The sequence below is a fragment of the Cyprinus carpio genome, chromosome A8 (genome assembly GCF_018340385.1).
Source record: "Cyprinus carpio isolate SPL01 chromosome A8, ASM1834038v1, whole genome shotgun sequence".
NCBI lineage: Eukaryota > Metazoa > Chordata > Actinopteri > Cypriniformes > Cyprinidae > Cyprinus > Cyprinus carpio.
This window is the reverse complement of record NC_056579.1, coordinates 11,379,600-11,405,492: the sequence shown is the minus strand read 5'-3', so window position 1 is coordinate 11,405,492 and position 25,893 is coordinate 11,379,600. Positions and strand designations below refer to the sequence as shown.

The window sequence follows — 25,893 nt, the reverse complement described above, 5'->3', positions numbered from 1 at the left end:
ATTGGTTGCCGCAAGCCCAGGGGCCCCATTCTCCCCGCCCACCTGTTTCATTTTTTGGGGCCAGGGCCTAAAAAAATGTTTTAAATTTTTATTTGGTCCTGTGTGTGAAAATTTGTTTTTGAAAAAGGGGAAACTACTTTTTTTGGGCCCTTTTCCCAAAAGAAGACCCCCACAGAAATCTTTTTATATCACGTTTATAAGGGGTTTTATTTTTAAATAAACAAAAATTTGGGTTTTAGTTTATATTTATCTCCGCCCGGGCCTGAAAAAACATCACAGTTTTTGGGGGTGTAACTTTTCCCTTTTTAAACGTTTGAGGATTCGGCCAATCACAACAAAACGGGAAAAGCTGGCCAATCAAAAAGCACACCTCGTTTTTAAAACCATGATTTTTGGGGAAAAAATTGACGATTTCAGAAGGCGGGCATAGAGGAAAACAAAAATTTGTACAGAAAATGGGGAAAAAAATGTGTTTTTTTAAACCCTTTAAAATGCATAAACTTTTCTTTTCCCCAAAAACAAAAAAATTTTTTTCTTTTTAGCAGCATCTTTCCCCCCTTTAAAGAACCATCTTTTTAAAGGGAATTTACCCATTTTTTTAAACCAGAAATTGTTGTCCATGAATTTTTCTTCAACCCTTTTTCATTTTTTGTTGAACTAAAATTTTACACCCCCCCAATTCACAGTTGAGAGAGAGAGAGGGGAGAGAGAGAGAGAGCCAATACTTACTACCCCCAGGTTTTGGGGGCCAAAGTCATCTTCAGGAAAATTTTTGGGAGAAAACCCAAAGCAACACATTTTAGCAAGATGGCCAGGAGAAAAAAAAATATCAAAGGGTCGGGAGTCACATGTTTGGAAAATGACTTTAAAAGTGCCTTTACATTCAACAGACATTATTTAGAAAGTTGGGAGTTTTTTTACAACAGATTTTGGGTAAACTGTTTGAAAGTTTCACGTTTATCAATATTAGTAGTAGAAAGTTTTGTTTTCTGTCATTAAAAAGGGTGCAATGGATATTTCCATTTCCAAAAGGTGAAGGGGGGCCCCTGGGATGGGGTTTTTAATTTTAAAGGGAAAAAAGGTTTCCTGGGGCTTGGAATTTGGGGTTGAGCCCGGGATCGGGTTTTCTTTACATGCGGACTTTTTTTCTTCTGTTTCCAGTAGAGCTGGTGGTGGAGTTGACCCTTTTGACGGTTCACTTGGGCCCGCCCATTTTCCACCCACTGCCCTTTCTTTCCTCATCCCCCCTAAACCCCCTCTCCCCCTTCACCTCCCCCCTTTCCCCTTTCCCGTTCCCACCCCCTCCTTTTTCCCCTTGGATCCCATTCCCCAAAGAGAGAAGTTTGTCATTTAAATAAAGAGTCTACGGTTGTCTGGATAACAGAAAAACAACCAGTATCTGAACTAAAATTAACTAATAATTGCCAATATTCCCAAGGATACTTAAACTGATCAAAAGTAGCGAAGGATTTGCAATGTTAAAAAGATTTCTGTTTCAATCAAATAAAATGAACTTCTGAACTCATCATATATCACTTTTTTTTTAAAAGAAATCACGGTTTTCAAAAATATTAAAAGCACAAACTGGTTTGTTTAAAAAAAAGGGAGCATATTTGAATGATTTTTGAAGAATCATGTTTCAGTGAGAAGAACTCCATTTTAAAAAATTTTTAAACTATAAAAAAAAATTTTAAATTGTATTATAAAACTATTTTTTTCTGTATTTTTTTATCAAAATTTTTATTTTTTTAACCAATAAGGACCAATAAAAACATCATATAGCAGAAATGTTTTGTCGTTTGAGGTTTTCCCATTGGGTGAAACCCCCAAAAAAACCTGGTTTCCTGCTTTGTCCTTAGATTGATAAAAATCAATAAAAAAAACTTTACTTTTAAAGTTAAACAGTTATTCTTTTTTTTATTTTTATTTTTTTTGGGCATACCAAAAAACCGTTTCCCCTTACTCAAACCTGATTTGCTGGGAATGGGACAATTTTTTTCCCCATGTTCACAGAAATTACTGGTTTCTTGTCACCAAAGCTTAACAATAAATAATTTTTCCCCCATTCCCCCCTGTTTAAATTTCTACTTGTTTTTTTTTTCCCTAAATAAAAAATAAAAAAGGGACCTTTAAAAAGTTACAATAGGGAACCCCCCAACAAGGGGAAGTTACAATTCGGTCAACGTTTGGGCAGCTTTTCTCAAAATCCTTTCCCCCAAATGCCCCAGGGCCCGTGGCTCATCCTTAACTCCCGCTTTTTAGGATCGCACAAATAGTAAAAGTATTGGGGGAAAGATTTCGCAATCACTCTATTTTACTATATTTTCCATGGAAATTTTTAAACTAAATACCATACAGCATATCATCTGGACACCAGGAAGGAGTGATGAGAGCCCGGGAAATAAAAACCAGGAAAAAACCCAAAAGACTCCGGGTCATATTAAAGTGGGTGAGGGAATAAAAAACAAAGCTTTCTAATCTGCCCAGGGGTTTTGAGGGAAAAAGAGGGTCTGTACTAAATTTATGAGAACCACACAGTAACACTGTGACCCTCCCTCCCACTTGTGCCGCTTTCTTTACGTGTTGCGGTGACAGAGCGTGTGGAATTTTTTCTAGTCGCTATGCACGCTAAGCTGACCGCTGAACAGAAAGAGTCTCTTATGACTCTTCAGTGTGGTTCTAGGTGCCAGGGTAAGGAGTGAATGCGCGAGGCACTCTTCTGTCAAAAAAAAGAAGGAAAGAGAAAGGGTGCAGATAGCGACTTATACGATCATAAACCGAGTCTCAGTCGAGACCGAAGGGATACTATCATTCCCATCGATCGCCTACCTATTTACCTTCAATTTCTTTTTCTCCTCGGATCACTTTCTACACTCTCCCATTTCTTCCCTACGTATCTGGCGAGAAAGTGTCGGCACTATGTGACACGCGTGCGCGCGTGCGCTCCGTGTGCCCGGAACCGAACTCTCTATATCCTCTCATGGGAGCTGGAGGCCAATTTACACGCATTAAAGAAGGTTAGTATGAAAAATCGTGGTTGTTTTGGCGGCAGCGCTGTGCAACGCGCCACTGGGATTGCTAACACAGCCCAACAGCGCTTTTCCTCTTTAAGAGAGAGTCTGTTGAGTTTGGCAATCATGGCATTTTATGTGCTTTATTATTGTCCATAATATTCACCGCAGGCTGAGTTTTGGAAATTTAAAAAGTTTATATGAGAGAGGAATTACATACGTGTTTATGTTATATATATGTCGGAACAAATACTGAATAAAACAAAACTAACCTCAAAAGCAAGGTCAGCACTCGTTTCACCTCGGAAGTTCATGCCTGTCTATTACGATTCTCTGAGCCTCATGTCCCTTTCTGCTACGGTTTCTTGTGGATACGGAGACAATGGTTATGTTTCGCACTTATAGATGAAGGAATAAACAAACATGAGCTTAGTCTCTTTTGGGAAGAGATTGGTTTGACTTAATTAAAAAATAAATAACACTAACAAACATTATTCCTTGCATATGGTGCATTATTTTTTCAGCTGATGCTAACACACACCATTTACATGCTCTGCATATTGCGATCGTTACATAGATGAATGTTTGTGATATTATCTATAGGTTATTTATTTGAATAGCGTGACCTAAAGGTGTAGAAACATGGGCACAAGCACAACAACAATTCTCGTGTGCATCTTGTTTTCAAGCAGAAGGATTTGGTTCTTGAGCTAGGTAAAGGACAAAGATTAGAGGCCCATTTACATCAAACTTACTCCCAGCAGAAGATTCATTTGCCGTCTCCAGAGCCCTCATTACACCTCTACTATGGTGAATACCTGCCGTGCTGGGGTTACTTTGCTATGATGGAAGTCAATGATTGTGTATTGCAGTTGCTGCAATCAAACGTACATCCTAAAGCTCATGTGCAGGGTTGTCTACTGAAAATTGACCCCCGTGGCGGTGAAACATCTGGTGCTAAGCGACACGAAAAATAAACTGAAAAATAAATTCAATAACGAGTCTCATGGCCAAAACCTTCCAGCCTTTCATTCAAAAGTATGTCAACACACTTTCACATGGTTTAAAGGGTTAAAACCTGTAATAGGATAAACTACCTTTATATATATATATAATATGATATATATATTATAATATATTGTAGATACATATATATAATATTATATATAATATATATAAAGTGTGTGTGTGTTTGTGTGGGTGTGTGTGTGATATATATATATATATATAATAGTAATATCCTATATATATAAAATATAAATATCTATATTTACTTTGTCTAAGTAAATGTGTTTTAGAAGTGCAACTTTATATTTATTTTTTTGGGGAAAAAAAAATCAAAAGCAATATTCACAATTAAGTATATTATTACAGCCAATTACTATTAAAATACTCAATCCACAAGTGTTAACATTACTGTTTTACAAACTGAATAAATGGAAGCCACGAGGTATCTCCCAAATTGTCCCTGGCATAAATCAACCATAACACAGTGGTTGGATTTTATTTAATTTATGTTTTTTTAGAAAGTGATTTTTCTAATGGTGGTGTATTATAAATATTTTCTGTTGATTTAGTTAATATTTAGTGGATTGTTTTAGCGTCATGTAATTTTTTCATTTTTGTGTGCTAGGTACAACACCTGAAAATCTTTATATATACACCAAAGACTTAACGTAAATGTAATGTGAAAGAAAGTAGTTTTTCACTTTAACTTAAACTGGAAATAAAATTACTGTACACATTTCATATAGACACGGACACAAGTTTCCACAGCGACATGATTAAAATAGGTTGCGATTGTTGACAAACTAAAAACGGTGAACTACCACAATTTTATCTTTGATGTGTGTGGGTTGTGATTGTGTGTGTTGGGGGTATTGTGTGGTGTGGATATATATATATATAATAATAATATGTTATTAATGAAATTTATTAATGAAATATCTATATAAGATAGATTATATAGATAGATCGATATATATATAGATAGAGAGCTAGATACCCGACCCAACCCACACACACACGCACACACCCACACACATATATATATATATATAGATGTAAAATATATATTTACTGCATATAAATATAAATAGATACTAGTATTAATTTAGTAATGAAGTAAAAAATAAAAAACTTACTTTTTCGGTAGGTCTCACTACATACATGTCCGGAGACCTTGTCACTTTGAACCTCATTGAGAGACAGAACGCATGATCCTCAACGTATTGTTTCTTTCTTCACTCCATTTTTTGAGACAATATTTCCACAATTAGCTTTGTTTCATTCGTTTGAAAAGCAGCAAGTTTTTTCCCACTTGTGCATGTCCCTTGGGACTTTTGTATCCAAAGATTCTGTTCATTAACACTCGCCTAAAGCCTTTTCATGCTGGAAGCAATGGAGTTGTAGTTTCCTGGTTTAAAAACAACAGGAAACGTTTACAGATATATTTCTTTTCCTTCTTTCTAAAAATGAAATTATGATTGCAACATCGTACCAAAATATAGAACACTGATAGACGTTTCTAAATAAAGGCGCATCCCCTTCTGTTTCTCTCCATCTATCTCGCCGTGTCATTCTTAGCCATCAAATTCATGATTAAAGAAAAATGACTCGGGTTAAAGGGACATGCAGCCTAGAAAACTGTATTAAAGTGAGGGATATTGTGGCCAACGAATTTTATGGGCTGGGGCGACAGAAAATGTTGGCGAAGTCTTTTCCCCCCCTCCATTTTTCCTACCGCAACGGACGAGTCCTACGCTCTCTCATCTCTACTCTCATCTCTCCATCAACATCTCGTCTCTCGCACCCCTACAGCACACACACACAAACCCAACACAACCACACACACACACACACACAAGAAGCTCTGCTTCATGTGCGCGGTTGCTTGAGCATTGTGCTAAGCATGGCAGATCACAAATCAGTGTTAACTAATTTCCATCATTTTATTCTAACCAAGAAACTGGTAATTGTGGAGAAAAAAAAAAAAATACCCCTCCGCACTACACAAAAAAAAAATAAGCTCTTATTAAACTTGTTTCATAACACCAACCCATATAATGGACTAAATATAATGATTTACAAATATAACAATAAAACTTTAATTGGTCGTGGTTTCCTTTTTTCCACATTGGGAATTTAACTGGAAACAGCATGATTCACATCACTAAACCTAAAACACAGCGACCTTTTGGACCGTCACAAAGACTTAGAACCTTTGTTGTTATGTCCCTATTGTACATACAAATAAGTCCAGTGTGTTTATCAGCACAAGTTTATCCAATTAGGTAAAGGAAGATGGGGTTACTACAACTGTCTAGTACAGTCAAATCAAGCACTTGAAGGCTTTTTGTTCTGCACATGAATTCTCTCCTGCCATTTCCCATGACATCCTCTAAGGTGCCTACGAGTGCTGATAATCTTCCGTATTGCCATGTGCCTGCTTCAAACTTGCTTTGGATAATTTCAAAGGCTAAGTTCAGGCAGCACTTGTAAAAAACATATTGCATGTGACTAGGAACTCACAACATTGACTGGCGTAAAAACTTCAAACATGAAAATTATTTGTATCTTATTTTTTTCCTCATGCTATGAAATGGTCCTAATTAGACAAGTGCTTATCAGGTATCTCACCAGTTGATGTACACACTTGTCACCCAGAGGGTGGGTACAGTACCCCTCTTTGCAGAGACAGGACCCTGGAGTCAGTAAAGTAGTAACAGTGGGGTGTGCCGGGCACTGCTCAAGGGCACATGGCCACCTTTGTTGAACACACCATGCGGAGTTACTTTATGGCGTCAAACTAATATGAGGTGGGTCCAAAGTGCAACATGAGCTTATGGTCCAACGCTATACTCCTATTCAGCCAGTCAAGGTCCACTCTTTTCATACACACGACAAAACCATCTGTCATAAAGTGAGAGGGAAAGGGTGAGAAAGTGGTGAGAACGTTGTTTTGTGATTGTTTTCATAATTTTGGAATGATCGTTAGCCTACTAATATTTACTCACGGTATACGAAACGGACAAGAGTATAAAGTCTACTGTAAGACTGCTATAAAACACTACTGGTCACGTGAAGTAATTAATAAAATGCTTGTTAAAAATGGGGACAATAAAAATTGGACAGTTTAATTGCCGCTCTAGTGGGTACACCATCACATCCTCAGGCAGGTAAAGAACATCATAGAATAACGTTAATACGACAAAAGTTCATGGTGGCTTCTCGAAAGAATTACCTTCATAATGCCCAGTGTAACATAATTAATTGTCCTTGAACGTGAATTTAAAATTTTAAAGATTCTCGTCATAATTACATGATCTGGAATACAAGCTTTCTTACCTAATATGCATTCAGCTTCTCCACAAAACATTCCCTCCAATCACCTTGTGGGGTTTTTTATAATCATGATTCATCCTCAAACTCGCTGATTTTTGTTCTCACATATCCTAAAACATTTACCATAACACAAGAAAAATGATTAGTCCTTTCTTTTCCTCATATCTCATTTGAAACCCTCCTTTACATGATCTCGACCTATATCGACATTCTGCTATCGTGGTTCTAAAGAGATTAATTACTTTGATTTATCTCTCTGTCGTCACTCAGCCTCCCCTCTTTCTTGCTTTCGCTCTTTCTTTTTTTATTTCTCCCTCAGTTTTCTCTTTTCTCTCTTCAGTGAGTGCCATGTTGTGCTCTGTTAGATTAGAGCTTAGCTGAGATGAGATGAACGCATTTGACACTGGGTGTAAAAGAAAGCAGGGGGTTTGGTTTTGCATTGTAAAGTCAGTGATTTCACCTGCTAAATTTTAAAACATGTTATATTTGCTGACCTATTCTTGAGAATTTCCTGCTCCTATATTTTAGCCCATATACAGGTGCATCTCTCAATAAATTGGAATGTTGTGGAAAAGTTCATTTATTTCAGTAATTCAACTCAGATTGTGAAACGGTATTAAATAAATTCAGTGCACACAGACTGAAGTAGTTTAAAGTCTTTGGTTCTTTTTTAATTGTGATGATTTTGGGCTCACATTTAACAAAAACCCCACCAATTTCACATCTCAACAAATTAGAATACTTTCATAAGACCAATTAAAAAAAAAATGAACTGTACATGTACTCATGTTGGCCTTCTGGAAAGTATTTTCATGAACTGTACATGTACTCAATACTTGGTAGGGGCTCCTTTTGCTTTTAATTACTGCCCAAATCGGCATGGCATGGAGGTGATCAGCTTGTGGCCCAACACTGCTGAGGTGTTATGGAAGCCCAGGTTTCTTTTGACAGTGGCCTTCAGCGTCGATCTGCTTTTTTGGTCCCCTCTTGTTTCTCAGTTGACTCTTTGAACAATACCCAACCATAAGATTGCTCTATGGGTTCAGGTCTGTTGATTGCTGGCCCGTCAAGGCACACCAACACCTGGCATTTTAACCACCTTTGCGTGCTTTTGGCAGTGTGGGCCAGGTGGCCCTAATCCCGGCTGTAAAAGGAAATCAGTCAATCATTCAAAAAGCTGGTTCCAGCAGAAGGAACATGAAGTGCTGCATTGCCCAACAATATTTTTTGGTAAACAGAATAGCCAATTAACCGTTGGTTTCAAAAAACACAATGGACCAACACCAGCAATACAACTGCAAACTCGTCAAAACATCACAAGACATGTGGGACAACTTATCCGACTGTGGCTGTGGCAAGAGACCTTGGGCTATGAGCTTCTCACAACCCTTCCATCCAGACCTCTAGGACCCTTTTTGGTTTTCCCAATGAAAGTACAAAACTTGCCTCCATCTACCCATCTTGAACCCATCTGGACCCGACTGGGCAACATTCCAGTTCTCTTCTTCTGCCTTAGCCCCCAGACTATCAGACTTCCGTCTGGACGATTGTTCTGATGGTTCAGGAGGAGTGGGCCTTTTAATAATAGGAATATAACGACACTGTAGGCCAAACTCCTTTACACCGCTGTTGTGTAGTGGTCTCCTTGATAGCCCTTGACTTTCCCAGCCTCAGTCCATCGCTTGTGAAGGTCATTCAAACCTTGTGGAATTCAATATCAAAAGAGAAGCTTGAAGGATCCTTCAACCTAAGGAAGTGCGTTTGTTCGATCTGTTGGGCGTTGGAGCATTCTTTTCTCTCTAGTCCACATGCGTACTTCTTTCCTTCATTCACTCAACTTTCTGTTATAACCATGCTTGATAACAGACACGTCCTGTGAACCGCTTCCTTTGGCGAATGAATGTTTGTGTGCCTTACCCTCCTTGGTGAAGGGTGTCAATGTATTGTTATGTAACTGTACCACTGGTCAGATTCAGCATTCTTCCCCCAATGAGTTGTGTAGACCTAGTGAACCACAACTGAGAAGACCATTCTTTGAAGGCTTCAGGAACACCTTTGCAGAGTGTTCATAGAGTTCTTTGTATTAGTGTTGGCATTTCCTTCACCTTCAAAACACCCATATTTATAAATCTTTTGGGTTAGAGAGTAAGTGAATTTTGTGGGTTTTTGGTGTAAATGTGAGCCAAAAAATCATCACAATTAACAAGAGAACCCAAAAGACTTAAACTATTTTCAGGTCTGTGTGGCATTGAATTATTTTAATACATAGTTGTCAACAACGTAAATTGAAATTACGGCAATAAATGATTTTTTTCCACGATATTTCTAATGCTCACTCTGAGAGTGGCACACTGGTATAATACAGTGGTATGAAAAGATCATCAAGTCACCCCTTTAAAATAATCACATTTTGTTTTGCTTTGTAGCCTGAAATTAGGACGAACCCTGTTTTTGTGTTTTTAATCCAGATTTTGATTCCGGTTGCAAACTTTTTACAATCCATGTTGAAGATTACCTGTACTCACCACCAGCCAATGTGGAAAAAAAAAAAAAAAAAAAAACAGAAACACATGAGCTTGGACAAAAGGATGACCCTTTTCCACTAAATGACTCATAATTCAGGGTGTAGCTTTAGCAACCTTCTCATGGCCACACAAACACCATTTCAACTTCCAGCAATGTAGCTGAACTGTGGAAGTCCAGGTTTTTGGATAGCTCAGCAATGGAAAAGAGCTCTCCCTTGAGCAAATTAACCTTGTTCAGAATCCTTGGTATAAAGACACCTGAATCCAAACAATCAACCTCTGGGTGCTAAGACACATGTCAAAAGATCTGCCGGGATAAAGTTGTGGACAGGCCCTGAAGTCATAGACTGGAGTACAAAAAAAGGCTTTATCAAGTGCCTAGAAGCACAGTGAAGTATGTTATTACAACGTGGAAGTATTCGCCTCCAAATGGATGAAAGAACCAGGGCGAAACGGCTCCTAGAATGCTAGCCAAGAGGCCTACGAGCACCTCGTGATCCAGGCAATTGATACACCGAGGGGGTGGGGGTGGGGGGTGGGGTCTTGTGTGTGTTCGTGGGATGGTGGGGTTTTGGGAGGGCAACACTATCACACCCAATGCTTCCTCCCAAATGTGGCTTGTAGCGGAGAGGACTGCAAGAAAACATGCACTTTGTAATGTTTGCGAACGCAATAAGTTTGCCAAAGGGGTTACAAGGTCTTTCTTTCTTTTCTTTTTTGATTTTTTGGTTAAATTTGAATTGAATCCATATTGTGAACTTATTTTATTTGAAAATAATGCTAATCCAAAGATGATGTCTTTGCTTGGGGAAGGTGTTGCTGACGGGTTAGTCCTTGGCGTCCCTATGTCTCGGTCACTGTTTTCCAAGATACCCACTGTCTCTGCAACTCAGTTTCCTTGGTACCCCGGAGATAGCACATGGCTAAAGTGTGCGCCATAGTTAAGGGACGCCTTACGACCAACCTTCGTCCCTTTTTGTCATGTCAAAACATTGGTGTAATACCGGCGGAGCGGAATCTTTTGAGGATGACAATACTGTTTTATGCAGTGTGTCACAACCACCACGTCATCGTGGGTCTGGAACACGAGTGTCTTTCGTAGAGTTTGCGCCTACGTTGCAATTTGCGAACTGTTATAAAAAGTGAACGTATTCTTCCTGCTTGATGTCAGCTGCCTACTGACCCATTAGAACCGAGCAACGAGATGCCGCTGCAGCGCAGCAGTGTCCACGCACCCAAATTGTCACCCACTCGACAGGCTCAGCGATTGTACTGTCGGAAGAAAACATCAATAAATACCGTCCATACATAAATGTCCTTATAGAATTGCAATTTTTTAAAAATAACATTTTTCCTTCTTAACTGTAAAAAAGAAAAAAGAGACAAAATGATTCACCGGAATAGCCTAAGCCATCCATTGTACTTATTTTAGTTAGGTATTAATGTAGTTTGGGAAATAATCACCGTTTGTTAAAGTACAATAGCGCTACATATTTTAATGATCAAATGGGCATTTCCTGGGTACATTCTCTGTGGTACCAAATCAAGTATGGGTTTGGATTCTTCAGGGTAAAAACGTAGAGTTTTATGTATTTTTGTAGCTAAATTAACCTTTTGTGTGGATTTAGGCTATTACGTTTAGCCTACCTGTTAATCTAGCATGAGTATTCGCCTTAGCGTTGTCCGTGCCCCGGCGTTTAATACACTCACACCATTCATTCCATACTATCGCAATTACTACTGCATCCACACCTTTGCTGTCTTAAAACTGGCCCACGACATGCATACATAAAAAGATACCAACGTGTTTTCGGGGTTGGGGTGTGGGTTCTTTACAGCCAGATGCTGTGTGCCCTAAGAATCCAGATTCCCAATTAGTGCTTATTCAACCAATTTTTAATCGTTCGTTCCGTTAATTCATTTGCACTTGTTGACCGTAATGCCTATATCTCCGCTCAGCCTGTCACCTCAAAATAGACTTGTTAATAGGCTATCCCATACTTTCCCCTCGTACTTCCTTTTGATCAGAACGTGTAGCACGCATGCTGAAATGAGATGCCATGCAATATGCATGTATCTATTCAAATACATCTTCTTGGCTTGAAGTATTTGTGGGTAAGGAGTCACGTGATCGCGTTCATAGTGTGTTCCCAGTGTCGCGCGCGGGCGGCTGCGACAAAACATCTCATCTCCACTACCATCAGGCGGTCCAATCCGTCCCTGTCTCCTACGTACGAGCGGTCCTTAATCCGCGTTTACCCTTCCCGGCCTTCCCTCCTCCATCCCTGCATTTGGCTTGGCTTGCTTATTTATCACGCTATCGCTACTTTATTGCCAAAACATGCAAAACTAACGAGGTCTGGTACTCGAATGCAGCCGTAACTTTTGACCCATGTATCCATTAGCTAGCGGACCCTGATGGCACGAGGCTTCATCCGGCGCGGGACTGGTCATTGCTGCTATCACGTCCTCCCTCTCGTCCTCGTCGCCAGTTTCAACCTCAGAAGCGCAGAGAACTAGGGACCAGAAACAGTAGTGCTCTGTCAGTCCCCACCTGCACTGGGGCATTAAAAACGCAAGATGCAATCATATATTGTTATAGATTTGTTACTGTGTACAGCCATTAAAGGCAAGACTCGCTGAGAAGGACGGCTGGGAATTAGTGAAGGTATGTCACAGACTCGTCACCTATTATATCTTGTACTGTAACCAATGCCCGTATACCTCTGCCTATACTGCTTTCATCGCATTTCATTTCCTGTAGGTAACATAGCCCCTCGGGCGCGAATTTTCATCATTATGCCCTTATTTGGTTTGGTGACATGGTTTTCCCCAGAGAGCCACTTTGCCTTTGGCAGCGTTAACATCCGGTGCCGTACGCGGGTCTGTCCTCCCAACAGTTCATCTTTCTTTGTTTGGTCAACTATCGTCCCAACATCTATTCTGGACCCGAATCCCTAGCGATCCATTTAAGTCGGCATGTGCTGACAACCGTTCTTATTTATACAAGAGTTCGCCGTGAAAGCGCCTCTCAGACAACAATAGCAAGCGAACATTAGCGCCGAGCGCGGTATGAGTGCAAATTGTTGGTTCGCGGACTGGTATAAAAACGATCGGCCTCGAGCATTCGGTTTGCAGGCAACGTAACGCCTTCAGGTCTTAAATGATCTAATGAGATTTGCGTGTTTTTCTATTGTTTTTTTCGGATAGACTAATAAAAAGTGTCAGGTGTGTAATGCGAGAGCGAGCTAGTGTGCGGAGAAAATGTGCCAGACCAGTTGCCGACTCTCCGTGCTGTGGTTTGCAGTGATGTTGAGATGAGATGTGATTTGGGATTTTTTTCAAATAGTCCACTCCGCTGGTGAAATAAATGACCATTGCAGAAGCTCATTGGCTAGCAGCATGCAGGCCCCTCGCAACTGGGGCACCATCATAACGCTCTACACGCGTCGTTTTATCGGCCACCCTTATATCGCATAATCCAGTGTGTTTTAATTGTGCTGAGCTCAGGCCTGGTTATGAAGGAGAAATGGTAGTTTGCACCCTGTGTTTGTCCGCTGATATCTGTCTGTGAGGGAATTTGGCATGGCGTGTGTCATTCAAGCAAACAAATCCATTGTTAAACAGGAATTAGAAGAAGATTTTATTCTGCCCAAGTAAGGTTTGATACGCAAACACACCTACGTTTGTTCTAATTGTGAGGATTGTGGGGGACAGTCCATAAGGCATAATGGTTGTTTATTACGTACAAACTGTATGTGCCTATTGCCACCTACAGACCCTAGCACTTCTAACCTCTACCCCTTAAACAGGAAAACTTGGTGCATTTTTTGTTTTCTCAAAAAACCTCATTCTGTATGGTTTAAAGCATTTTGAAACAAAGTGGTGACAGTTATGTCCTCATACAATTCCCCCTCACTTTCAATAAAGTCAACTTACTCACTGTACCTCCTTGTTAATACCTGTGTGCATACCCATGTCATTATACCACCAAGTTGTGTCCTGACTACCCTGTCACAAAATCACGCACACACACACACTACCCACACACACACCCCAACACACAACCACACACACACACACACAAAATGGACTTTGAAGCTTCAATGATACATAGAAACATAGCAAAAATAAAATAAAATACACACTAGATACAAATAAAAGATTTATGGTAGAATAATAGACAATATAGAAGAAAAATACTCTATTTATGAGATACAGTTATGCAAGAGAAGTGTTGAATAAGAAAAGAACAGAATATAATTATAAAAAAAAAACAATGCAACAGACTGCTAAAGGTCCCCCCACCCCCCCCCCCCCCATGTCTTGTAAGATAATTATTGATAAAACTAAAACCATGTAAAAACACGTTGTTCAAATAAAAATAAACCCCGAATAAAATAAAGCAGTAACTGTAAATAAATATAAATATAGAAATACTTTTTTTATTTAAGTATGTACTAAAGTATCTGATGTTTAAGTGTGGGAACTCACACTAATAAACAAATAATAATAATTTATCAATATTAAAAATAATAATAAAATGGACAAAAAACAAAAATGAAAATGGAAATATTTTATAAAAATCTATTAATAAATTAAATTAAATTAAATTTATAAGGTTATGCATTAGCAGACGCTTCTATCACAAAGAATGGGATGAAATAATGAAAATAAATGACAATGTTAGTTTAAAAAAGTATTGTACTACATTATAATAGTAACTAGGTACATAGCATATACCAAATTCATATATCATCGCTATATCTCATATATATATATATATCTCGTATTATATATATCTATACTAGCTATCTCTATATCTTCTAACACCCCTGCGTCCCCAGAAGCCCCCGTACAGGTGGGGGCATTCACATGCGCACAGGTTTTTTTGGCATGACAAGGTAAATGGCATTGACACCCCAGTTTTTCCTATTGCTGAAGAATTAGTAAACATTTATATCTCTGTTATCACACACATTTAAGCTCATTTTGATCCATTTTGAATATGATTAAAGTAGTAAACAAATGAACAAGCATTGACCACTTTGACCATGCCTACTGCGCAGAACTGCCTCTCTCTGTCACACATGTCGGTATCGCACGGTATCCGCAACTTTCCCCCCCCGGACAACACAGGTTCATAGAACCTCTCCTCTCCTGTCCCTCCACTCTCCCGTTAAACAGTTTACTTGTTACTCCTTGTACAAAGCTGCTAGACTGAAGGTTATGGACTTAAAATACAACAGGCCAATATTGTTTGTCATGCAAAATGAGCCCCCTGAGCATGTGTGCATTTAGTGGGTATACAATATGTATGAGCCCATTGTGTTGCAAGTGCAATGTAAAGTTTCACCAATGAGTCTCTGGAAAACATAGTGGGACTTGCACAGTAACGCGCCATTTGCAGTGTAAAAGACCCTGTCAGTGCAATAATCGGGTTTATAAACAACACCTTGTAAAGAAGCTGAAATTGATTCTATTTGACCTGGGAATTGTAGTCCTAAATGAATGTGGACTTGAATCATGTAGATTAACGTCTAGAGTGACCTCTTTTTACTGAAGAGGTTGTTCTGAGTTCCATATGTTTGTTTGTTTTATTGATGGAACCTTTGACTGCGGATGTGGAGAAAAAAACAAACCCCCATGGCTCGTTCCATCGCTCTGGATGCTGTAAATGGTTCATCACATGAAATGTCAGATGTACCTGAGGCTCTCTACCCAGCATATGATTCCGCATTGTGATGCCGCAGAGAGTTATTAAAAACGTATTTTGGCTGAGAGATTGTCCATATTATGGGGCGATCTGATTTGTGGCAAATTTGAGTGTTAATTTTGGCTGTACCATTGTGTCCATCGAAAAATAACGTTCTGAAAGTTTACTCTGTCTATCAAGGGAAATCCTGCTTAAACAGCCAGTGATCTACAGTTTTTTTGCTGTTTTTTTAAGCTGGTTTAAGAGACCCTGACCAGGACTCCAAACCTGTTCTGAATTCCACACAGCGCCAAACAGTCCAGACCTGGAATCACCAAATCAGATGAACAAACCAAGTTAGGATGTTTTCCAGAGCAGAGGGTTTCTTCTCTCCATTTGGGAGAATCAAGTAAATGTTCATTTCTACAAGTACAATAAGATTTCACGACATGCCCTCCCATCAATCAGTTGCATCATAGAGGAAAACCATGGGTAGAATCGAATTCCATCTCCTCTGACTTTCAGTCTTGTTCCACAACAAGGAACAAGTAAATTGCTCATTCAGAGTGGTAGACGTGGCAGTAGAGAGTCAGAAACAAATGGTCAAACAGCAGAAGATCTCAGCAATCTTCAGCACCCCAAATATCCCACCGTTCATAATGCCATCCACAAAAATTTCTTTATAACATCTCTCTTTCTTGGCCCAGTACCATCTGGACCATTTGATACGGCTTTTGGAATTCTAACTTCCAACTACATCCTGTATCTCGATTTGAGCAGTTCATCACGCGACTCACCTGAATATACAGCCAGGATTTTATCTTCCTTTATCCCACACTTCATCTTTGGTTTGCCACAGACTTCCTCAACGTTCATGAGAATCTCCCGATGTGTTCAGGCAAGGTTAGAGCTCCTAAACTTACAGAAGGAGGATAAGTCACTTTTACAAAAATGGTAAAAATGGGAATAGGAAGAGTTTTCTACATTCACTTTTTTTTTTCGCTCTACTATAGTTTTGAGTCGTCATCCAGCTTATACTGAAGAAACTTTGGCAATGTGTACTAGCATTTCCTACATCTGGGTTAATTTACAACTTGCCCATGTCAAAAGTTTCGGTTCTTAATAAGACAGTTTTTGTTATGTCTAGTTTTACAGGAAAAAAGTCTTCTTTCATGCCTCACACAATGGCTAGCATTTCATTTTAACCAAACATCAGTAAAAACAGTAATATAATGAAAGATAATCCACTTATTTTAACATTATTTTACTGAAGGTAATTCTATAATGTGTGGATGGCAAAGCTGAATGTTCAGCAGTTCTTACTCCAAGTCTTCAGTGTCACAATGACCCTGCAGAACTCATTATCAATAATTGCAGATCTAGGTGCTCAAATACACATTCGTATTGTTATAAATGTTGCAAATGTCTCGTTGCTAGTATGAGATTTTAACATGTTTTGAAACATCTTTTGATAAAAGAAATTCAGCCTCCGCAAACCAGAAGAGGAAATTTGGTCGGGGCATGTTCAATTTCCTTTGGATGACGAGTAACTGCTTGATGTAATAATTGTAACATAGTCATGTTTCAACAGTCCACCATACGAAGAATGTATCCAGGATGCTGTTCATGCAAACGTTATAGAAGTACACTGGCACATTTGAATGACTTCTGAAATGTATCTGTTGCACTGGTAAAAATCCTCTCTTGCAGGTCTGGTCTTAAATGCTCTTGAACGGTACTGAAAAACACAAAACAGTTCATAGTTGTTTGGGGTATAATTCTTTCTTCGATAAAGTAGGCTAGGGTGGCCAGTTTTGGGCACTTTAAAGTACTTAATGCAAGTATTCTCAACATCTCAGCAGCCCCATGAAAGGACTCAGACAGTGCATTATGTAAATGCAAGTTTGGATGCGAGCCAGGATTCTAATCAGAGGAGGGAAAGTTCTTTGGATCTCGATAACAATACACGAGATGTCACGCAACAGTGATATGTGCGAAGAAACAAGATGAACACATTCAAATCCCCAGAGCTTTGCCTAGAAACATAGTGAACAAAGAGTGGTAGACAAGATCCAGGTGCATATTTTAAAGCTAATATTATATTAATATATATATTAATCTTGGTATCACTAGTGGCTGAGATCTTATTTTTTACCATGCGTGAGAGGTTTTCGGTGAACTGTACACACTTCACATTCTCACACTGTAATGGGTTTGTGCGCAACGTGAGGTGCGAACAACACTGCGGGCAGGGTTGGATGGACTTTGATAACGGGTGTTTTGAGGTGCTCTACGACCGCCATCTGTTTTGGTTTGTAGGTTTTAAGGGGGGACTCATGCTGCTATTTATTTATCCAAAGCTCCCAGGCGACAGTCTGTACAACCCTGGAGTAATAACTTTCTCTCCTCTTGTGTGAGGTAATGGCAAAGCGCCAGAATGCACTCGGTCCCCTCCTCCCCTCGTCCTGAGTTTAACTGCAATGGTGTTGCTGTAACTATGTAACTCTGTTTTGGTATTGTCCATTTAAAGACGTCGGCCACCCCACCCTTGCTGATGTATATCAGATGATGCATTAACTAGTGTGAATCTTTTGCACTGCAGGATTGTAATCAGAACGTTGAATGACGTGTATTATTGTAATTATCAGATGATTTGCATTTGTTGTAAACTTGTATTCTAGTGTCTTTGGCTCTTGATTCAATTATGTACGAGACTATATTAGTTGCAGTCTACGGTCTAAGCAGTCATGGACACGCATGCAGAGAAAGACCTAGAGAGGTGCCTTTCTGTCAGCCAAACCTGATGCCGTAATTTGGCAAGATTCTCGTGAGATACTGATTTGTGGTGTTGTACTATATATATTTTTTTACTTTAAGCCATCTTTTAGTGAAGAGCCCCGATGATTTTGCGGGCAAAAACGTGTACATTTTTGGAAGCAGATTCACTGACACCTGAAATAGATCTATGCATTTTTAATGAGCCCGCGTAAATTGTGTTTGTGGATGGAATCACCCCCCACTGCAGTTTGACCATCTGTTTGCTTGTTTTGTTTCAATTTGTAGACTCATATCATGTGTTTAGCCTTGTGGAAATACCATTCTGGGACTCACATTAAATGTGTTTGTGAAGGCCCTTGCCCTTCTCATTTTGTGCCTGTTAGAAGAATCCATGGGACATATCTTATTTCTCATTCTGGATGTGGTTTGACTGTTGTGCCTTTCATCTTATCTTTTTTGTTATACTTTAAAGTGGGCACTAAATCTTCAAATCTACATGTTAAACAAGACCACATTCAGTTGTGTTTTGTTCACTTCAATATAACAAGTACACTACTGTTTCAACAAAGTGATGGGGTTTGGTTTTGATTCCAAAAAAAAAAGTCTCTTATGCTCATCAAGTCTGCCATTTTTTGGATCAAATAAATGCAGACTTGATGAGCAATAAGAGCCTTCTTTTAAACTGTAAAGTTTTCAATATATTTAAAATGTCAATTTTATTCTGTGATAGCAGTCTCCATTACTCCCAGTCCTTCAGTGTCACATGATCCTTCAGAAATTCATGGAAACTTTTTTAAGCATTCCTTTAATGAATAGGTGACAGTTCAAAAGAAACAGTATTTATGACATTCATGTATACGAGACACACAGTAAAAGTGTTTTGTGCCTTCAAAATGATCCGAAATCTATTCATATTCAGTAAAACCTATTTTGAAAAACTAATGATTAGGTTGGGTTATCCTGAATATTTTTAAATAAATGTTGTTTTGCAAAGGACCCTGATTTGTAGGTAACCCTACAAAAACTTAAGCCTAGTTTAAATTACAGCTTAAAAACGCGGAAGATTGCTGCCAAAATGCACATTTATTTCAGTTGTAGTGTATGTATTGCATGTTTTTATCTTTGTGCTCCTCCTCTCTGTCTTCGTCACTCATAGCAATCTAACTGTTGGAGGTAGGGCTGCACAATTAATCGAGGATTCATCTAATCGCGATTACAATTACAGATGCCACAAATTATGTAATTGTTTCAAAGCAGCAATTAATCGTTCAAAAGTCCAATTATGTTATTCTGTGTGCTCTAAGATGCTTTTTCTTTCCACGGACATGTTAGCTGAAGTTGTTTTTTCCTGTTTTAATTTGAGTTTTAGGTATAACACCTATAATACTATTCATTATTTTTGCCTTTTTTATAATTTTAAAGAAGAAACCAATCCAATGTATAGTTGGCCATTTTAGGCTTAATACATATAGAAAAGCACTAAAAGTGTTAGCAACTTAAGGTTTTCAGCTTGTTTATTTTCATATAAAATATGGCATGCAGTGCATCAAACAACGGTATAAACATCATTCAATGTAAATTGTTGATACATTGGTAATTAATAATCCCAATTACAGTTTCAAGGGCTAAGCGACAATTATGATTTTTGTCATAATCGTGCAGCCCTATTTGTTTTGGGGTATTGTGTTTAAGGATATTACTGCCCAACGCCGTAAAACTGACGTCATCAGAATAGGAATGCCATTTCCAGGGCAAAAGTAAGCATGTTTCAGGATTTGATTAAAGATTACAAAGAAAAACACATTTTTTCAGCGGATTAACTTGCAACGGATTAATTGTTTATATCAAGACTAGCAATTTTGCGCTAGTAACGTAAATAAAGTCATTTTGATTTCATGCAGACTTTAAGGGTGTCTTTCTGACCTGTCCAAGCTGGTCTTCAGTTGGTATTTAACTGGGTAATCAGTTGGTCTCACAGTCTGACTAGCTGAAAAAGTGGTCTAGAATCAACAGACCATCCCAACCAAGCTGGTAAATCAGCTAAACCCAGTAAACCATCTTAGTAGGGTTAAGGTAAATTTCAGCAGGGTAATCTATTAATTTTTGCAGACACAAATTGAACATGTTTTTAACACATTATTTTCCTTTTCTTTTCTCTTTTGCTTTCAGCGCGGTCAACATGTCTAAGGCCACTGTTAAGAAGCTGCACTGGCGATCGAAAGTGCAGGAGAGCTTCGTCCCAACTGGGCGGCAAAGCCTCGGGAGAAGCTTGGTGTGGCCATTGGAGTGTGGTCCCCGTGCAGATTATGAGAGGTTTCCCATTTGTTACAGCAGCACACTGGGGGTGGAGCCACTGTTGTTTTTTTTGACATCATCCTAGAGATCGGCGCTACACCTGTCCTGGGATGGACCTGGGAGATGTGAGAGGGGTTTCTGAACTCAAAAACAATGTCCGCCCATCCCATTCCCATCGGATCAAAACACAGTATTACCAGGTACTTCTGTTTATCAATAAGAGCAAATTGACTGGTGTGTGATTAAGTACTGTAAGTTTGGAGAACTACTTTAGCATTGGATAAGAGAAGGTTAATGCAAAAAGAAGAATTCCTGAATATTCTTTTTGAACAGAGACATTTGCAGGTAGAATTAGATCACTAAATTTTTAATGGAAATATGGTCATCATTTCCTCACTGTCACCTGGTTGTTTCAAACCTTTATGACTGGTCTTTTTTCGATAGACATATTCTGCCTTTTTTTTTTGACCTTTTTTCTTTAATATTAGACAAACTGAAGGGGATTGAAGCTGTCAAAGAGAATAGATTCCAAAAAATAGTATAAAAAAATGGTCACCTTAACCCATACCTTTGTTTTCTAAGCCAAGTCTTTTGAAATAAGCGGAAATCAGTCTAGTTTCGTAAACAAATTCTGAACTGATTCCACGTGAAAAACCATCTGACTCAAAAGTGTCATTCATGTTTGAACATTGGTATTTCTTCACGAACGAGAGGATGTCGAGGATTTTTAACTTGCTTCAGAACACTTGGAATGTAAGAATAAAAGCAGAATGGACTATATATATTGTATTTTTAACAAGGCCGTTTTTTTATTTTTATTTTAATCATTTTGGATAAATATTTAGTCCATTTTGGCCTCAGTCTTCATTTTACTTACAGTTTTTTTGGAAAGTGCGTTCAGGATTTTCTTCTGAAAAAAAATTGTGTTCCACAAAAGAAAGAAACAAAGTTGAGAGGTTGAATAAAATATTGACAGAATGTTCTTTTATAGGTGAAATATTTTCCTAAATGGAAGTGTTTTATCTCCTTGAAGGCTCTCTATCCCATTCCTTCTGAAAATGGAGATGGGGATATCAGTAACTTTCAAGTTAGTTGGTTACGTCCTGCCTGAGGTTTGAAACCTGTGACCTTATTATTTACCACCCAGTCTCTTTCCTCACAAGGCTGCTACACACCCCATTATGTTTTTTTTTTTTTCGGAGGTTTTATCTGCATATTGTTGCACTTTATTAAATTTCTGAAATACTTGGGTTGTGTAAGAGCTTTATACCTACTGACAATATACAGCCCCGAGTAGATCACAGTGTGACATGTCACCCGTTAGTGTCATTCTGCCTGAGGATTGTATTATCCTAATCTAACCTGCCTGAATACGTCGGTTCAAGATGTTCCATGGGGATTTGATTTACTTTATTCATGGTCTAGCCTTCTATACACAAGGAAGTGTAAGAATTTTTTAAAGTTGTTCTTGACACCATAAAATTATTGCTTAATGAAGGCATTCACTCTCTTTCCACACGATTTTATCCTCTTCTTCCCTCCATATATGTATGTTTAACTCTCATTGGCTTATTTTTTTGGTCTACATGAGATTTTGGTGTAATAAAAAAACCAATTTTTCCTGGACAAACTGTTGTATTACTTTTCACTGTTGTGGTTAGTTTGGACAGAATATTTAGAAACTAGTCTTACGCTCTTGAATTACACAGGATGATTGGTTTTTTAAGAACAGCATGCAAAAAAAGTACTACTCCAGTGTCCCACCGTCCTACAGTTTTCAGCGTCAGATGTTAGGTGGGATGTGATATCCTGCGCACTCTATTACTTAACTTCTCTCTGGAACTCTCTGCCCTGGTCAGCCCAAATTGATCGCTGTCAATGGGTAATCCCCATACATAGTGGTATAAAGAACCATCAATATACTGCATGAAACAGAAGCTGTCTGTCATCTAAGGTCATAATGCACTTTAAAAAATGAATAGATAAGTGGGAAATGACTCATATTTTTCTACCTTTCGTCCCCATGTGTCCTTGAGGATTCCATGTGTTTTGAGATTGTGTGTGGGAAAGGACCCTCAGATTATATTAAGTGCAAAAATCAATTCAGAGAAGCCAAGTGGGGCGGATACGTCCTCGTTAGGTGCTCCACAGTGCTTGTTTGTGACAACAGCACACTGACCTTTTCCATTTCTGCAGTTGCAGTGCAGTCTCAGCATGCGTGTGTGGTGTTAGGACTGAATTCAGGGTGAAGGATCATTTTACCCTCATCACTTTTAAAGGGTGGTATTTTTAGTTTATTTTTAGGACTTTGATAGTTTCACTTTGCCAATTCAACTTTTTTCTCTCATATTTCCATGGTGACAGCAGTGTTCTATTTGTGAATTTGACCTGTTGAATGCTGTTATTAAAATGTGGTTTCAGATCTCTCCATCTCATTCTTGCTCATGTGTTTTCTGTTTGTAATCTGTAGGCTCAACTCTCTGTAAGGAATCTGAGACTTTTACCTGAGCAAGTGTTTTAAACACCCGGATCCATGGACAGCCAACTCCAACAGGTCATACGAGAGAACCTCTACCTGCGCGCCGTGCCCCTGTGAGTGACCCCCACCTACATTATTCAGTAATAACAAGGTCTTTAACACAGGATGTCAAACTACTGTATTTTTGGAGAAAAAAGATGAAAATGTGCATTAAATGTCCAGGTTGTAAAATGTATTAGTTTATTTGCTGACTGTCTAATGCTTTTTCAAGACAAAAGTACTCACTTTAACTGGTAAACGCTAATCTGACTCAGTATACAACTTTTGGGAGTAAAGACAAATCAGTGTGTCTAAAAACAAAGTCATGTTTACAAGATACCAGACTGGCACAACAAGAGCTTTTTTGAGGACAGTATAATAACTGGATTTTGTCCCTGTTTTGTCATTAAAGGTGCACAAAGACTTTATTCAGGCTTCAGGGGAACTCACAGATTTTTTTGCTAAAGTTACACACAGCCAGATTTTTTCTGTTGAAGTCGTGGGTTGTCATATTAATGATGAAATCGCAATTGTATAATGGGTTATAGTATGTCCCAAAGCTTGTGGAATCTCCAATGGATCTCTTTATGAACACGCCTTTGAATCATTGGTTCATCCGACTCGTTCAAAATGCTGATTCATTCAGAAATTTGTGGTGTGCTCAGGAGATTACACAACAGTTCTACTGTGGCTTTAAACTGTAAGTAGTATTTTTGTGGGCAAATTTGAGCAAAAACAGACAATACTGTTTAAAATATATCACAATATTAACTTCTTATTTACTAAACTGTTGTGTGTAAAATCACATTGTGCACTAATGCTGGTATTTTGGGACAAACACAGCACTCATATTGATATTGTGATATTGCTCTCGTTTGATATCACTGTATCCATATAATATAAATATGAGAAAAAACTCATACAGGGGCATTTAGCCCTAATATCTTGAATTTTAGGGTCACATAACTGCATTTGTGGACTCCATATTTTTCTAGTAATATAGAACTTTTCTAACTAAAACTGTTTAATAGAGACCCCCGTTCCAATATTTCAATTCATTTTACAATACAAAAATGGACCTGACCTCATGCTTTTTAGTCAAAGGCCTGGCTACAAAAGATTATAAAATATGTAAAATGACTCCCTGGTGCTTCTCTCTTTATCCACCAAGGGCTTTTTGGCCTGAAAAGACCCCTGAAGTAGAACAACTGCAATGAAAACACAGATGAGAAAGATACTGAAATACATCAGCCAGCAAAAAGCATGCATGCATCTCATGCTTTAAATGCTCACAAGAGACTGTAAACAAATCTAATTTACAATCACGTCAAACCTCAAGTGGAGTCAAAGGTTCATTCACTTTGAGGCAATGCAGTGCACTTTAAAACCATTGCCATGGAAAATTTCATCAAATGTCACAGCGGTGCACTCATTGCGAATGGCAACTGTTTCATATTTTGCCTTGGGCTACAAAACTGCAACTATATTCTGAAATGATTGCATGCATTTTATTGATGTATAGCTCCTGCTGGCCCCTTTAAATCATCAGGCACCCGATCACCATCACAGCTGATGCATTTAATCCATCCCGTATGATTCACATTTCACCTATTTCCTGCTCTTGAATTCCAAAGCTGCACATTTGTCTTTGTTTGCAGCCTGAGGTACCCTGCTGTGCCTTTCAGCGCTCCTGTGCGCGCATATACGCATAAACACATCAGCACCCAAACACGGACCCATTCATGCATGCTTGCTAATGTACACATAAGCACACTCATTTTTGTGCATCCATTCACATTACCTTTTATCTGTCGGTTCAGTTACATAGCCTGTCTAGTCAAAATAAAATGGCTTTCCTAAATAACACGTTTATTCATCACATCATTATTTTGACACCATAAAGCGGCTAATTTTACTGTCACTTCTCTGAATTGATCGCAGGCAGTTGACTGTTTACAGAAGACTGAACTGTAAGATACTCCTCTTTTCTTTTCTTTTAAGATAAAATAGCACAGGTGTGTTCAGTATAAGAACACAGCTATGTTTAAACCAGGTGCTGAACATCTTGCTAATGGTTATCATGGGGTTGCACTTGCATTGGGGCTTTTAGAGACAACATAAAGTCAGCATTGTTTACTTTTCTAAAACACGTTCCTTTTGTGTGGGGGGGGGGCTTATTTTGTGTAATTCATCAGTACATGTTATTCCCAAAGGAAAAAAAGTTTTCCTCGTAATCTTTCATCAAGATGTAATAACGTGCTCAACTGTCCTTTTCCAGCTGACATCACAGATCACTATATTTCAACGCCAACCACCTGGCTCTGTTCTGAAAATTTTGCCTGCTTTTCACAATCCAATCAGTTCCTTTTTTTCCTGTTAAATTCCATCTTAACTCAGAAAATGGCACGTGTAAAAAGCCCCTAAATGTCAAAAATACCTTATTGTCTCAATCTACAAAACCTTCATAAGAGATTCCATTTCAGAGTGAATGTAGTAGGGTTCGATTATGGTTACATTAAAATGGCCATTATTTTTCCAAGAGAAAAAAATGCTCATATGCTTTTTGCATAGGCTGTCATGTCATATATTGGGCTGTTATAATACCTTTGACAATGCAGTGTTTTGTTATTAATGGATTGATTTATTGTATATAGTGGCTGAAGGCTTTTAAGTCATTACATTCCAGCGTGATGTTGGGGAATAACTATGTGTTGTATCTATTGATAG

At 38.6% G+C, this 25,893-nt stretch overlaps 1 pseudogene; it reads left to right on the top strand.

Moving 5' to 3' along the window:
- Positions 1-20,532: 20,532 nt before the first annotated feature.
- LOC122145993 overlaps positions 20,533-25,893 on the top strand; it is a 34,876-nt pseudogene continuing 29,515 nt past the window's right edge.